The 15,000-nt window shown below is 39.0% G+C and overlaps 1 protein-coding gene across 1 annotated transcript in view; it reads left to right on the top strand.

Moving 5' to 3' along the window:
• The first annotated feature begins 1,833 nt into the window (after window positions 1–1,833).
• The window catches only part of pals1a (protein associated with LIN7 1, MAGUK p55 family member a), a 29,472-nt gene continuing 16,305 nt past the window's right edge, over window positions 1,834–15,000 (top strand). Inside the window, exon 1 of the mRNA XM_086049796.1 lies at window positions 1,834–2,047. The gene's annotated coding sequence lies outside the window, so the exon portion shown is untranslated. The remainder of the gene's footprint in view (window positions 2,048–15,000) is intronic.

Here is a 15,000-nt window from a genome sequence, read left to right on the forward strand (position 1 = left end):
GGGTTTCCGATCAAAAGATGAATATCATACAAAATTCCAGAATTCCAGCTTTTGTTTTGTGGTATTTAAAGTTTTAAACAACTCATTATCGGGCATTATTCAATTAACTTGTATGAATAACATTGAATATTTGGTGTCATAACACTTTTTTGCAATCAGTGCATCAAGCCTGCCATCCATTGACTTCAACAGACTATTTTTTTCTTCAAGTGGAACGCGATTTCAAATTTCCAGAATTTTAATACAGTCCCTTTCATTTCTTCTTTGTTTCTGGGTGTTTCTCCCTCCAGTCTCGTATTCAGGAGGTGAAATGCATGCTCTATTGTGTTAAGGTCCGGTGATTGACTTGGCCAGTCTCGATCTTCCACTTTTTCCCCTTGATGATGTCACGGGAGGAGCGGGATTTGGACCCAATCGTGGATGTGACACGGAAGTTGAAGAGTTAAAGTCTTTGTCGACGAAAATACAAAGTAACTACAGTTAGCAGGACTGCAGGCATTCCATCCGGGAGAAAGCTTGCATCCTCACTCGAAGAAGCTTTGACATACTGACAACATGTCACTGAGGAACAAAATTTTATGACAAAGGACAAAGCATAAAAGGACCATAGCAACTGATACATCAAGCAACAAGTCACAACAAATGAAGTCCTTTTCAGTAAATCATAAAGTATTGACACAAAGTAGCAATCATGTTAAGACATGATACATTTTATTTTTGTAGCTGATCTCTTATAAAGAGACATCTTTAATCAAACTCCAGCAGCAATCTTTCCTTTTCTTAGTCTGAGCAGCAGCATGTCAATCCCAATTTCATCAAATGTAAACCACGAGTTTAGATGAATTATTTATACAGTGCATCAAATACTTGTAATCCTGTGGAATTATTTTTCTTACACCATTACACTTACATTTAATTGCAAGGCTGACTTTTCTCACTGGAGGACACACTCTTTGCTTTTATGCAAAAAAACGACAACAATTGATGTACAAAATGTGCATCCATGATGTCATTGGTAGTCTGCGTTTGATTATTGCTATATGAATGTTATGAAGATGAATGTTGGAGCAGAAATTAATCTGGGAATGCCAGTTAATTAGAGGTACAACAATTAATTGACAACTAATCGATGATCAAATTAAATAATTATTTTTGAGAATCAATTAATAGTTTAGCGACCTTGTTAAACTTAAAATTGTCCATATCCTCACACCACGCACTTCTTAACCCGATGTATGGCAAAAATGAATTTTAAATAAGGACGAAAAAAAAAGATACAAGCAAAATACGTGCTCTGAATATATTTTGTTTTGATCATACATTTTTCAATGCATCTATAAAAGATCCACTATTTTAACCCAACAGCAAAGGGTTGGAAGCAAATAGCAAAATAACCACATTCTGTAATATTTAATGTAATATTATTATTATTGAGGTACTGTTTGTCCTGCATATCATTCAAAATCCGCCCCCAAAAAATCTTAGGCCTACTCATGTAATTATAGGGCAGTCTAAGACCCAGTGTAAACTCAACTAATTTATGTCTGCCATCTAGTGGTATTTTTTTTTTTTTTGGTATGTTACAATTTTTTATTTTTTTTTAATGACAACCTTTAATTGGACAATTCAAGACAAAAAGAAAATAAGACTGATTGAAATAAAGTATTCAGAAATTGCGGGACATTAAATAATACATAGTGACGTAGTTTATGTTCTGAACAGTGGTCGGGAAAAGCAGTGTTTGATTGGTCAGGCAGAGTTTCCTGTTATTGGCCCATCCAATCATTTTCGTGGTTGTGTCAACTTGGGGGCGGGTGTTGTCCTCTCTTTTCTGTCTGTGACTGTGGAGACGAGGACTACTGGACAGCGTGAGCCGTGAGAACGAAGAGAGACGGAGGAGGGCGGGAGACGTCCGGACTGCCGAGCAAGACGAATCGAGCAGTGAACTTGTCCGAGTACAAGTGTGACATAGCGCCAGAAGAGCCACGACTGGTTGGATTAAGCGTGCTGTTCTCGCCGGAGCAACGTGGGACGCCCTCGGAAGAGCGTGAGTGAGTTTTGACACTTGTACTCTTCGGCCCAGATGAAGGAAGCGGCGCTTTGTTCTCAACAGGTGCTACGCGAAGGGGCAAGTGAGCTTCAGCTAGCTAGTTAGCTGCTCAATTTAGCCTGCTAGCTACAAGTGAAAGAAAACACACCTTGCTTACATTCTTTCGGCCTGTTCACAAAGTGGTGTGATTGAGAAACGCTAACAAACAGTGTTTGAAACGTTTCTTTGGTTTTGTTCACAAAGACGTAACTCTTAGTATAAAAATAAATAGGACTCAGCTAGCTGTCACCGCGCCCTACCCAAATACATGAGAAACACATTAATGCTGCAAAGTATTTTTGACGCTGGATTCCAGAGAGCTGCCCACCCAACATCAACATCACATTGCACAAAACAATAAAACACTTTTGAAAAGCTGTACTCACGAATGCATAACACTTCTTGTGTCACTGATGCATCTCAGCCTTTAAACATTATACACTAATGTTAACTGTCACTTACAACTGGCACATTGGCTGAAATCAAATGATTATTTTTTTAAATTCTTTATACATAATGTACGTAACATACAGACTAGGGCTGCACGATGTTGGAAAAAATTACTTTGCGATTTTTTTTGGGGGGGGGGGGTTGCGATATATATTGCGATGCTAAAAATATAATTTTCACCAGATGACTTGAATAGATTTGTTTGGGAATAATTTGGTTAACTCACCATTGTATTCATATAATATTGTTTAATCCAGACTAAGGGTGTTCATCTGTGAATGATGATTCCTGTATATAAAAGGGGTCACAGAGGTCATGTCTCTGTAACATAATAGATTATTTAACATTGCATTTCACACTTCAATGTAAACAGCAGCAAAATATTAAACATATTTTAAAAGAGCAGGTGTACTAGACCCTTGAGTCATTTCCAAAAATAAAAAACTTCTAAAGCAGCAGCAAAGTTATAAACACCTTTAAACTAAACTTTAAAATATTAAAAAATGAAATAGTTTCTGTACTAGCGCCTGAGTTGTTTACAAAAATATAACTTTAAGATAAAAAAAAAAACCTCTGTGAACCTGCAGCACAGTTGTAAACAAATTAGAACAAAAATATTAAAACTTAAAGAGCAGGTGCATTAGTCCCCTGAGTTGTTCACAAAAATATAACAATAACTAAAACGGTCTGTAAAACATATTGCATCCCTGATTTGTCGGTGCTGTTTGGACTTCTTATCATAAGGAGTTATGCTGGCAAAGGTGTCTTGTTTTTCGAGTAGATGAAGTTTCACCTCGGGTCCCACTTCTTAGTTTGAACTGCTCATACAGGGGCTTGTGACAGTGATTGTAGCAACAACGGCGAGGCACTGTTGGCAAAGAATGTTTTGTTGTTCTGAATCTTCCTTTTTATAGCCGAAATACTTTCATATTTTGGATGTTGACTTTCTTTTGGGGACTAAATCCACTGCCACTTTTGCCACTGTCGTCTCCTCGCCTGTTAGTGATTTCAGAGCAGACAGCAGAGTGACGGAGGAGGGGCCGGTGACTGATTGGCAGGAAGGAGGGGGTGAGCGAGACAGGCTGTGTAAGAGCACGGAGTAGCTTGCTGGTTTTTTGAAGCAAAACAAAGGTTTGCATGTTCTAAGTTAAAAAAAAAAAAAAAAAAAAAAAAAAGTTAAAACGTCGCACGTCCTACGATGTGACTATTGCGCATGCGCACATCGCAATCGCGATGTTCAAAAGACATATCGTGCAGGCCTAATACAGACATAGTGGCTGAAATCAATTAGCAATGTCTGCAGAGGGAGGCATATGACGTAATAGAAACGCTACAATAGTGGAGTAACATAACAGCCCGGGCTAACCCAATACTCATAACTGTAAATGCTGCAAGGTTGTATGGTAGATACTGTTAGATATATATCCAGGTGCGCACATAGCAAGTTTGGTCCACCTGGTTTCATGCCGTCGCGAGTCTCGCAAGAAGATTTCATGACATTTTAGAGAAGAACGAGGTATCGCGAGACGGTACGTTACGAGAATTATGCCTCACAAGTGAAACATTATTCAATGGAAACACGCAGTTGTACTTTATTGAAATTGTCGATATATGGCTTTTAATTTGCGAAAAAGTGTAATGGAAACCCAGCTAGTGAATTTCCCAACCCAGCCTAAATAACAAAAAATATATTACATAAAACTGTAAGTTATTGCAATTAAATAGCAACAAGCAACATTGAGCCTGCTTAGTTTGCTGCATGGAAAAAAGAAAATCTTTAGATAAGTGTTATTTCTTTAGGTACATGTTAAATGATATTGCGATAATACCAATGTCGCAATATTCAAGTGAAGTCACACAAGCGCAAGTGAATAAAACATGAACAGGAGTGTGCACACCTGGTCCATCACTATAATAGTCAACAAATTTAACTCCTTGCATATTGAAAGTGTGCATGCATGTGTGTGTGTGAGACAAAGAATGTTTGAGAGAGATGGCAGTACTTTAGTCAAGCAACAATTTCTTGTTGATCTTAAGGAAGAGAGACTGCTCCAGAGATGTGCTTGTTCTGTTTCTCAGCCCAGATGACAACAGCCCACACACAGAGAAGATGCGCTCCACAAAATCTTGTGAGGCAGGGCCACTGATGAGATCCAGTGCCACAGGGGCAATTTGGACAGACAGCCTAGCCTCTCTTACGCTCCAGAACTGCAATGGTGTCTCATTAAATATAGCCTATTTGGCGTCTTTGGCATACTACTTCATCTTGGTCAATGCTAGCTTGTCCAGGTATTCTCCGTGGACATTCTTGTGAGTACTTCTCAGATATACGTATCCATTCGTGGGGAGTTTGTCCTTGAGCAATGTGCTGCACATGAAACCCGTCTCCGTGACAGTGCATTTACTTTTGTCCGAGACGCAATCATGATCCAAATAATCCCAAATGTGGCTTCTGCCGTTTTCTCACAACATTTGCCATTATGCTGTTTTGTTATATATATGTATATATATATATATGTGTATATATGTATGTGTATATATGTATGTGTATGTATATATATGTGTATGTATATATGTATATATATATGTATATGTATATATATATGTATATATATATATATATATATATATATATGTATATATATATGTATATATATATATATATATATATATGTATATGTATATATGTATATGTATATACTATATGTACTCCGGAGTGACTTATAGTCCGGAAAATACGGTATTGTCTAGACCTAGGCAACACCTTACTAGTATGTTTGTTTGTCATTCCTGCAATACCTGAAACTATGGCTAGGTTCACACCGCAGGCAAATGCGACCCAGATCGGATTTTTTGCCCATATGTGACCTGTATCTGATTTTTTTTATTCCGATTTTTTTCAAATGCGACCTGGGTCGCTTTCATATGTGGTCGTAGATCATATACATATCCGATCTTTACCAATGCGTTCGCGGTCTGAACGGTGAGGTTGCATATATCTGATATTGACCTCATCCGCAGCCCAAAATGTGCTCCGCGCAGGCAGAGGGAAACTGCTGGCAACAGGGGATCAAATCTACAAAGTTGTTTTGAGTAATACTATTGACTTTCTATTTTATTTTAATTTAATCCACCTTGAAACATGAAGCATAAAGTGGACATTTATGGCGATCGTAGTAATTCAGCCACGGCTCAGATAGATTCATTTTTTACGGTTAAGATGTGACGGCATCGTTATTGATGTCTCCATGAAATTAGATATTATAGCCCCGCCTCATAATTTCCCCCAAATACTGTATTTATTTCTACCTGCTACATAATCGCTTGACTGTATGAATGCCCCGACACGCTGGACCACATTTACTTCCGCAAACACAACGTCGGGTGTGACGTCGTCTCTTCTTCTGCGCATGCAGGCCACTTTGACGACTCATGTGTTCATACAGCAGACAAGAACGAGGTCGCATTTATCATGTAATATGAACACTTACACAAAAAAATCGTATTTAAAAAAAAAAAAAATCTGAATTGAGCATTAAGACCTGCGGTGTGAACCTAGCCTATGATTGTATTTCAGTCAGTTATGTGGTCATGTTGCTGAGGTGATGAAGCCAGGGCTGATATTTGCTGATCCTGATGAAGCTAGCAAGGACGAGCACAATACACACGTCCTCTGTTCTTCTGGGATTGTACTCGCTCTCATTCTCCCTCACTCCATGACCTGACAGGCTTTAAATTAGGCCACATACAAATCAAAATGTGTATAACTTGGACTGACAATCAAGTGTGGTCAAACTTGCAGTGTTTCCTCATGGCAATGGCTGCGTCGACAGCTATGCCCTGTTTTCACTCAGCAGTAGAGTGTGCTTCAGTATGGTACATACACACTTCACCCATTGGTCTACACAACCTTTTGATAAATGAATCATCTCTTGAAGCAATTTAGGCGAAATCCAGTCCATTACTCAGATGCAACCAGCAGAGGAGCTGTTGATACAGTCCCAACTAGTTTAAAGTCGAAAAGAGAATGACGTGTCGTCAACCTTGGCAAGTTGAGTTGTCAGCATTCATTTTCTCGGTGCAACAGTGGCAATCAAGTGGAAGATGAAAAAAAAAAATCCACATGGTCAATGGCTGTCACTTGTATACCTTTCGTACTCGATGACACAGCATCAGGAGAAACTGGGGGTTTCGTATCTTGCTCAAGGATACTTTGACATGGTCACAATGGCCGGGGATCGAACCCACAACCTCCGGGTTGGGAAACGACCACTCTACCACTGAGCCATGGCGCCCCACATGATAGATCAATGCAATTTTTTTCAAATGCCCATTCCTAATTTTAATCAAACTGCAATAGTTCAAATTATTATAGTTCAAATGACATTTTCCTTATCTAATGAAAGAAGTAAAATAAGGCAAAATACGCAAGCTCAGCGTGTTCTTAGCTAAGTAATTATAATTGCCCTAGATTAGGGGTCGGCAACCCGCGGCTCCTTATTTTGCGGCTCTGCGTGGCTAGGGAGAATAAATTATAAGATTGAAGTGTATGTTATTTGCCTCCAAAACATGTATCATGTCTTATTATTAAGTAAAAGTTTTGAACTCCTTTCTTCATACCTTGTGCAATTTCGGTGACTAGCATTCACCTTCTACAGAGACGTTTGACAACAATTGACCTGTGGGCAGGCAGCCGGCATGCATGTATGGCTGCCTGCTGACACCCCTGCTGCATGCCAGCATCATCAAAACTGCACAATATCTGAACATCCTGAACTGCTTGCCAGCCAGTTACGGGCCAAAAATAGACAACCCACCATTCACACTCACATTCGCACCTATGGACAATTTAGAGCAGGGGTGTCCAAACCCCCTTCCTGAAGGGCCGATGTCCTGCCTGTTTTCCATCTGTCCCTGCTGCAACACACCTGATTCAAATGATCAGGATCATTATCAAGCTTCTTCAGAGCTTGCTGCTGATCAGTTAAGGATAAGCCACGCTTATTCAGGGTACATATGACACACACTCACGCGTGCGAGTGCGTGCACTTCTTCGTGGTTCGCCACATCTTTTTCGCTTTTGTACTCCGAATTTCTTCTTGGGTGCTTGTGATTGTGGCACAAATCTAAAGCCACACTTTAGCCTCTACTTACAGCATGCAGAATGCCGGCGTTTAGATTTTATTCCTGATTTTCTTTTGTTATTTTTAAAAAAATTTTATTGATATTATATTGAGCACAATTTCTATTGGTATTGATCAGGTGTCTATTGCAATATATATTTCTCAATTTCGTACTAATGCTGGGCTATATGGAAAAATTCTTTGTCACGATATAGGCCCTTTTTATCACAATAAATATATACCATGATATATTTTTAGTTACTCTATAATAAAAATATACAACATACTGTATATAACTGCTTACCCTTTCTCACTTCATTTTTGAAGTGACATTAAACAGACCTGTATCAAATGATTAATGCATCTAGTAGTGCTGCTGTCTAAAATTATCAAACATAAACAGAAGCAAAGTAGCCTGCAGATTTTTGCACAAATGTAGATATCAATCTAAATAAGGGGCATAAAAATAATGTTTCGGACAGAAATGTATTTAAAAATAAAACAATAAATTAAAAACATGATCTCTACTATAACGTAATTTTGAGAACATTTATTGTGCAGATCTCAAACGTCAAAATGAAAACTCAGGGCTGTATTGTGAAAGCAAATCATATTAGCAATACAGGGAGTCTTCATTTTACGAACGAGATCCCTTCCTACACTGGCGATGTAACACGAATTTCCGCGTATGTTGGATTTCACAGTTCTTCAAAATTTACGTCAAAATACTTTTTTATAAAAAAACGAAAATACATTAAAATAAAAAGCATAAGATGCTGTACTTAGAATTCCTGCTGAGAAGTGAATGGAGAAAGGGGAGAGGAGGGCGAAAAAGGCAAAGATACTCCCGGTGTGCAAACAGACACTATCAAGACACTGCGCATGCTCATTGCTCAACAGCAAGAAATGCTGGTCTCTGTAGTACAGGAAGTGCTTGTATGCGGAAGTGCGTTGTTTGGCGCCAAACCCATCGCAAATACATAGGCAGAGGTAAACAAGCTCAGAGACGCAGCACAAAAGCACATTTTTGGAGTCAGCAGGAAACCGTCTGCTTCATTCATGTGGTGAGTGACATGAAAATCAAGTGTTTTATTGACAGTTGAAAGTAACAAGCACAAATTACGTTTGTTTGAGTCATGACGCCGTGTGTCGCCGTACACAGTGGGTTATTCAAATGCCGGAGCAATAATCATGTAAACGGGATATTCAGAATGTTTCAGAAATCGGAATTTTGACTTTAACCCGAATATTGACTGCATGTAAACGTAGTCACTATGGTGCTGGGGACAAAATGGAGGATGTGGCACGGGCGTCGTAAAGCAAGGACTGCCTGTATATGATGGAATTTTTTTCCATTTTCACATTAATGCAATGTCTGTAACGCGGAAACACCATTCACGTAGAAATAAGAAAAATGAAAAAATGGAGATACGTGTTTTTCACAGGACAGCGACAATATGCATCAATTTTCTGAATTGCTTATCGTTAACATGAATAAGCTTATGCCTTGTCTACACGTAGCCGGGGTTTTTTAACAACCGTATATCCTCCCCCCGCCTGCGTTGGAATACACATTAAAAAAACGCATCCACACATAACCGCAGAAGTGCGTTTTCAAACGCACGCCAAGCCTCTAGGCGGCAGTATTTAGCCAAATACTGTCCATTCGGAAGAACTTCCGTCCTTTGACGTCACTTACACGAAACCAAAAACACGGCGCCAAACTCGTTCGGGAGAACCGACAAAAGGTCAGAATTGCTTTTAAACCTTTCACTGAGAAGCAGTGGTTGGTTTTGAACAAATAAGTAAGCAAAAAGCGCATCGAGAATGGCTATAACCAACGCAGCACCGCGAGAGTCCATGTTGACTAATGAAAACACAAGTCGCGCAAGTGACGTCAAAGCATTGTTGTCGCACGGTAACGACGTAAATCTCCGTATATATACCCGTCCAGACGAAAACGCAGATCAGGAGATATCCGCATAGATCCGCAAATGTCCACTGCGGCCGGAGTTTTGTGTTTTCACTGGAAAAAACTCCGGGGACGTGTGGATGATTGGGCTAACCGCAGGCTTATATCCGGCGTTTTCAATAAACGGCTATGTGTAAACAGGGCCTTAATCTCTCATTGTGTTGTATTATTTTCTTTCCAGACACTGATTAAATTGCCTGCTGTTTAGTTGTTCAAAGAGGAATATGCTTCGCTTTAATGCTGTTCCAGCGAGACCTTGATGAAGTTTACTCAGTCACCCAAGCACTTAATTCGATCTGTCACGATCAATAACATTATGTTAGCTTAGCAAGTAGTATCGCTTCCCTGTCTTTCTCTCAGTTAATTACTCCTCGCACTCCTTTCGTGGGAATGATACTTGCTGGAAGTGAAGCTTCTTTGCCATAATGGAGACTGTGATTACTGACGTAGTAGCGAAATATCAATGTGATTACAAGCGGTAGTAGCCAGCTGAAGCTCATTGCTAGCAAACTGCTGTAGCCCAAGTAGTTAACGGGAAATAAAAATCTGTGATTCTCATTTATGCAAATTTTTTGTGTTTTGATGAAGCACAAGATGCAATTTTACACTCGTTAACTGCTATGCAAGACAGTTTATTTCGAGCCTTGCGTAATTTGAAGTAGTACCTAGCGTTCCTTGCCTTTTTTTTTTTTGTCTAAGAGGTTATTAACTCATTCAATGCCAGCCATTCGCAGCGCAGCTAAGCTCCTCAGTGCCAGACATTTTCGTGAATTTTGACCCATCTTTGAAGCCCACAGAATATTGTGTTTTATGACTATATATGGTAATGGAACCTAACAAAAGAAAGATTAGACTTTCTTTTAGTTTATTCCTAGCATTTGAGAAATTTGCAGTAGAACATAGGCAAATTTCACAGAAAGTCCTGTTTGTAGAAAAAAATTGAGAAATCAAGGGTTTTGTGAAAAGACTTATATATAAACTATAAACTTATAAATTTAAACTTTGAGCCCAATATTTTTGCTTTTATGACCCCTCGGATATATAAACAGTACTTTTCTTATTTAAAAAACCCAAAACAATTCTACAAAAGCAAGTTTAATGCCAAAAAACAAAAAAATGTATGAAGATTGTGCTACATACTGGCAATGGGTCTGATAAACAACACTGGTGACATCTGTTGGCGATTGCACGTCATTACAACGCTTCCCAAGCCTGAAACTTTGTGATTAATTGCATCAGAGCCTTGGGCATCAAATACACACAAAAAACGCATTTCTCGAGTTAACTCGATTTTGGGGGTGTACTACTAGATTATAAAAAACTATTTGAAACGATGTAGACATCAAATTAGTTAATAATTACGGGTTTGTTGTTGTTAGTTCATTCTTATATTATCATTTATAGTTATTTGGATTCACCCACTTTATTTATTAATTTTCATGAACTGTTCGATTTACTACTGCACCGTAGGTCTGAAATGTATCATGGCCATGTAATATGATTCACATCTCTCTGTTGTTGTTCAGTCTGCCACCTGGTGGCAATTGTATGCATAAGAATGATAAATTAAATCATTTGCCCCTCTTCTGCTGTCGTTCTTACTGATTACATTTAACTGCAGGTGATAGATGACTCTAGGCACGAATTTACAAAAGTGTAGACACTGTAACGATTAATCGAAAATCGATTAAGATTGATTCAAACCGATTCATCGAATAATCGATTTGGCTCGAGATGAATCAAACTCTGACATCTCAGCTCTCACAAGCCCTATACAGAAACACCTAAAGGCCCTGATAGACCAAACCGACGTCGGAGGTCGTGACGCGTTGTGGCGTCTGAATGCGCCATCTGTTTAGTGTAGTGGCCACCGTAGTAGTGTCGTAACCCGTCTGTAAGCGTCTTGGGGGCGTTTACGTATGTTGAATTTCACAAGAACGTGATGGTTTACTTCACGTGGGAGTTCATCGTGAGCGAAGAATATAGCTGAATGCATTGTTTACGTTTTTATAATCCGCCCCCGGCCAACAGCTTTCCTGTTGGATTTTTCTAACCATGAGAAATGGTGACTACCGCCGCCGATGGTATGGAAGGGTATTACATCTTATGCACAGAAGGTACTTTAATGGTCAGCGTCGCTGTCTGTCATTGCGGTGTATTCCTCCAGCGTGACTCCGCACGCCACAGGGGGTAAGCGTCTGTCACTGTTGGCCACCGTCGTTTTGGTCTATCTTGGCCTTAACAAAAGACATAACATACCTAGATCATTAAAATATACTAATTTAGAGTGCTAAAAATGTCTTTCATTTTTTTTCCATTACAGATGCATACCACATTTTGAATGTGTACATCCAATTATGCGCGTGCGCCAAACATCATTGGGTATTTTGTTTGTGGATGCCTGCAGCACCACACTAGGGCACAGAAACAAGCATGGTAGCGATTTTGAAAAATTCCAATCGAATCGAAAACTGGGAACTGAATATCGAATCGGGACGTGAGTGAATCGTTACATCACTATTGTCCAGTCTTGCACTGCAGCTTTTAAGTAGTATTGCTGAAGTGGGGTGGATAATGGATGGATGAAGCACAAATGATCAAGAATATATATATATATATATATATATATATATATATATATATATATATATATATATATATATATATATATATATATATATATATATTTAATTATTTTTTTTAGTAGTGCCAAAAATCCATCAAAGGAAATCTAGCTAGACTAATCCGTTCCTCTTTATACGGGCTCTCTTTGCTTGGTACAAGGTTGTACAACCCTTTTTTTGGAGCGTGTGTGTGTGTGCATGCGTCAAACCCTGATAAGGTTTGGCTCTGTTTCTGCTTCCAACTATAGAGTACACAATTGCAGTTTTGTAACACTGTATTTGATGGACAAAACAAGGCTTGAAATAAGCAGATTCACATCGCAATTTGCAAGTCAGAATTCACATTTTTCACCTCTTATAGACCCATTGAAAAGCAAAACTGCGACCAGGCAGAAATGTGAATCTTTATATTACAGTTTTCTTGCTCAACATGTTGCTCCTTTGTGTCAAACACAAATATGACACTCTTTAACTTTTTTCTTTGTGGTGCAGTTTTTTTAGTATGATTTGCGTTGATAACCACTGATAACCAGCTTCAATTTTAACAGAATGAATGTTCACCCAGGGTCGGGTTGCGAAAGTAGTGGCTTAAGCAGAGAGGCTCAAATTTGAATCCCCTTAAACAGCTCTTCCAGGGTTATCCCAAAGGGTTACCAGCCAAACCGACAGATGAAGGATTCATCTCAATCATGGGTGTAACGAAACCAGTTTGAACCGCGAAACCGTTTTTTGATTTAAAAGATGCAAGTGCATCGAACCGAATGTCCCACAATGCCTTTGCGACAGACCAGTCGATCGCGATCGACGTAATGGCTTAGTCCATCTTCACTTTTTTTTTTTAAGCTTCCCGTCTATCGACATTCGTCATCAAAATGGCCGTCTGTCTGTCCGTCAGTCTGACGTAATGCCTACATCTGCCGAGCGGTACGCTGCCTGTCGCGTGTCAGTGATTGGGGGAGAGGAAGCTGGCTCAAAATATTCTTTATCAAAAACAAATAGTAGTATTTTTTAATTGGCTGTGAACATGGTAAGGTACATTTCCAGACTGCGATATTTAATTTGTTGAAACGATTCCTTGTGGGAAGGATTGCTAAATTTTTTCTTTTCAATTACCATTATTTTTAAAATTGTGGTATTGAATAGTGATAGACTGATGTTTTTTCTCACGGCCCATACCTATACCGATTATTAGTAGTCAATAGGGCTGTTAACCGATTAGTTGAAGCCGATATTAATACGAAGAAAAAACGGGAAAATTGGTGTCAAATTTTATAATAATGAAAACTCCATCTTTTGACCCGTTTAAATGCCTTTAAGCACATATTTATTAAACGGCTTTTGTGATTTGCAATATGTTATTTTTTTTAAGATATTCAAAAATTGACAACTCTGTGTTCAAATTCTAACAAAAAGTATAGGGAGCTCCCAGGCTCAGCAACATGTCTTATAAAATTAAATGAAAATATACAATTAATCTCCTAACGGTATTAGGTTTCCCAAAATTCAATATACTGTAGCACAAATGTTCCATCTTTCACATATCACTTATTTTAGTTTTAAAGTTCAAAAACAAAAAAGTGCATCAACGTGACTGTCTTCTCTGCGTTGCTTTTTGTGCGTGTTCCTTTATTCTTGCGTGTCCCATATGCAGCTTCCGTCTTCACTATACTGGCTTTCTGTGGCAGAAAGTAGTGAAACAGGCACGCTGGCACAGCCATCATTGACTAATTTGCAGTGAACCTCTGCACCAGCTTTAATGTGGTGTTTATCAGCCGTTGGATTAATAAAAAAGGACGATGCCGATAATCGCCAAAATGCCAAATATCATCCCCGATAATCGGCTTGGCTGATAATCGGTCTTTCACTAGTATTGAGTCATTTATGCTGGCTGAATATTACAGTACGGGACTGGTACCGAACCCTGGTGCAACAAGACGCCACAATATAAAGTTTTGATCACGCCGAGACTCCAAAAAGTCCCGTTCTTTAGTTGGATAAATACTGTAAGGACTGTGTGTGTTGATCACACAAATACGTGCTCTTGTATACACACGCTTTCCTCCCCCAGCCGTGGAATTCTGTTCCCAGGACTGCCTGGCATTCCTCACTCGTGCACCATGGGATCTGAGCAAGTGAGTCTCCTACGTGTGCATGCGTGTGTGCGTGTGCAAGTGTGTGTGTACAAATAAACAGCCCTGCTGGTGAGAGATAGCGTATCAAACATGCTGTTGTGGTTGTTGTGACGAAGATAAGTAATCAATTCCTCTTCCACCCGTTTATTTTTTGACATCCTTTCACTTTCTGTTGAGATGCATGTGTGCTTCCTTTTTATCATCGGTCCAGGGATGCAGTGCTGCTTGTCGATTTGATTCTGATTAAGTGGGGCTATGAACCATTGATTATATATGTAGAGAGATGCATATAGATCTCCCTCCTTCTCTACATATACTACACACACACACACACACACAGTGTATAGTCTCAAAACTACTACTACTACTACTAGTCTATAAGCAAGAAAACTTGAAATTTAATATATTGAATTCAAAGTTTAAATTGTAAATGTTTTGTGTATTTACAGTAGGGGCTATTTTAGCCCAAACATTCAGGACAGTTTGTTCATTTAAATTCTATTGATGTAACAGCAACTGACTGAATAAAAGTGAACAATTGAAAGAGAAATACATTTCTGATACATTTGCCAATGCAATGCATGGCATTTATTATGAATAATGTAATGAG

This window comes from Filicampus tigris, chromosome 13 (assembly GCF_054856515.1).
Source record: "Filicampus tigris isolate MCC_2025a chromosome 13, RoL_Ftig_1.0, whole genome shotgun sequence".
NCBI classification, from domain to species: domain Eukaryota; kingdom Metazoa; phylum Chordata; class Actinopteri; order Syngnathiformes; family Syngnathidae; genus Filicampus; species Filicampus tigris.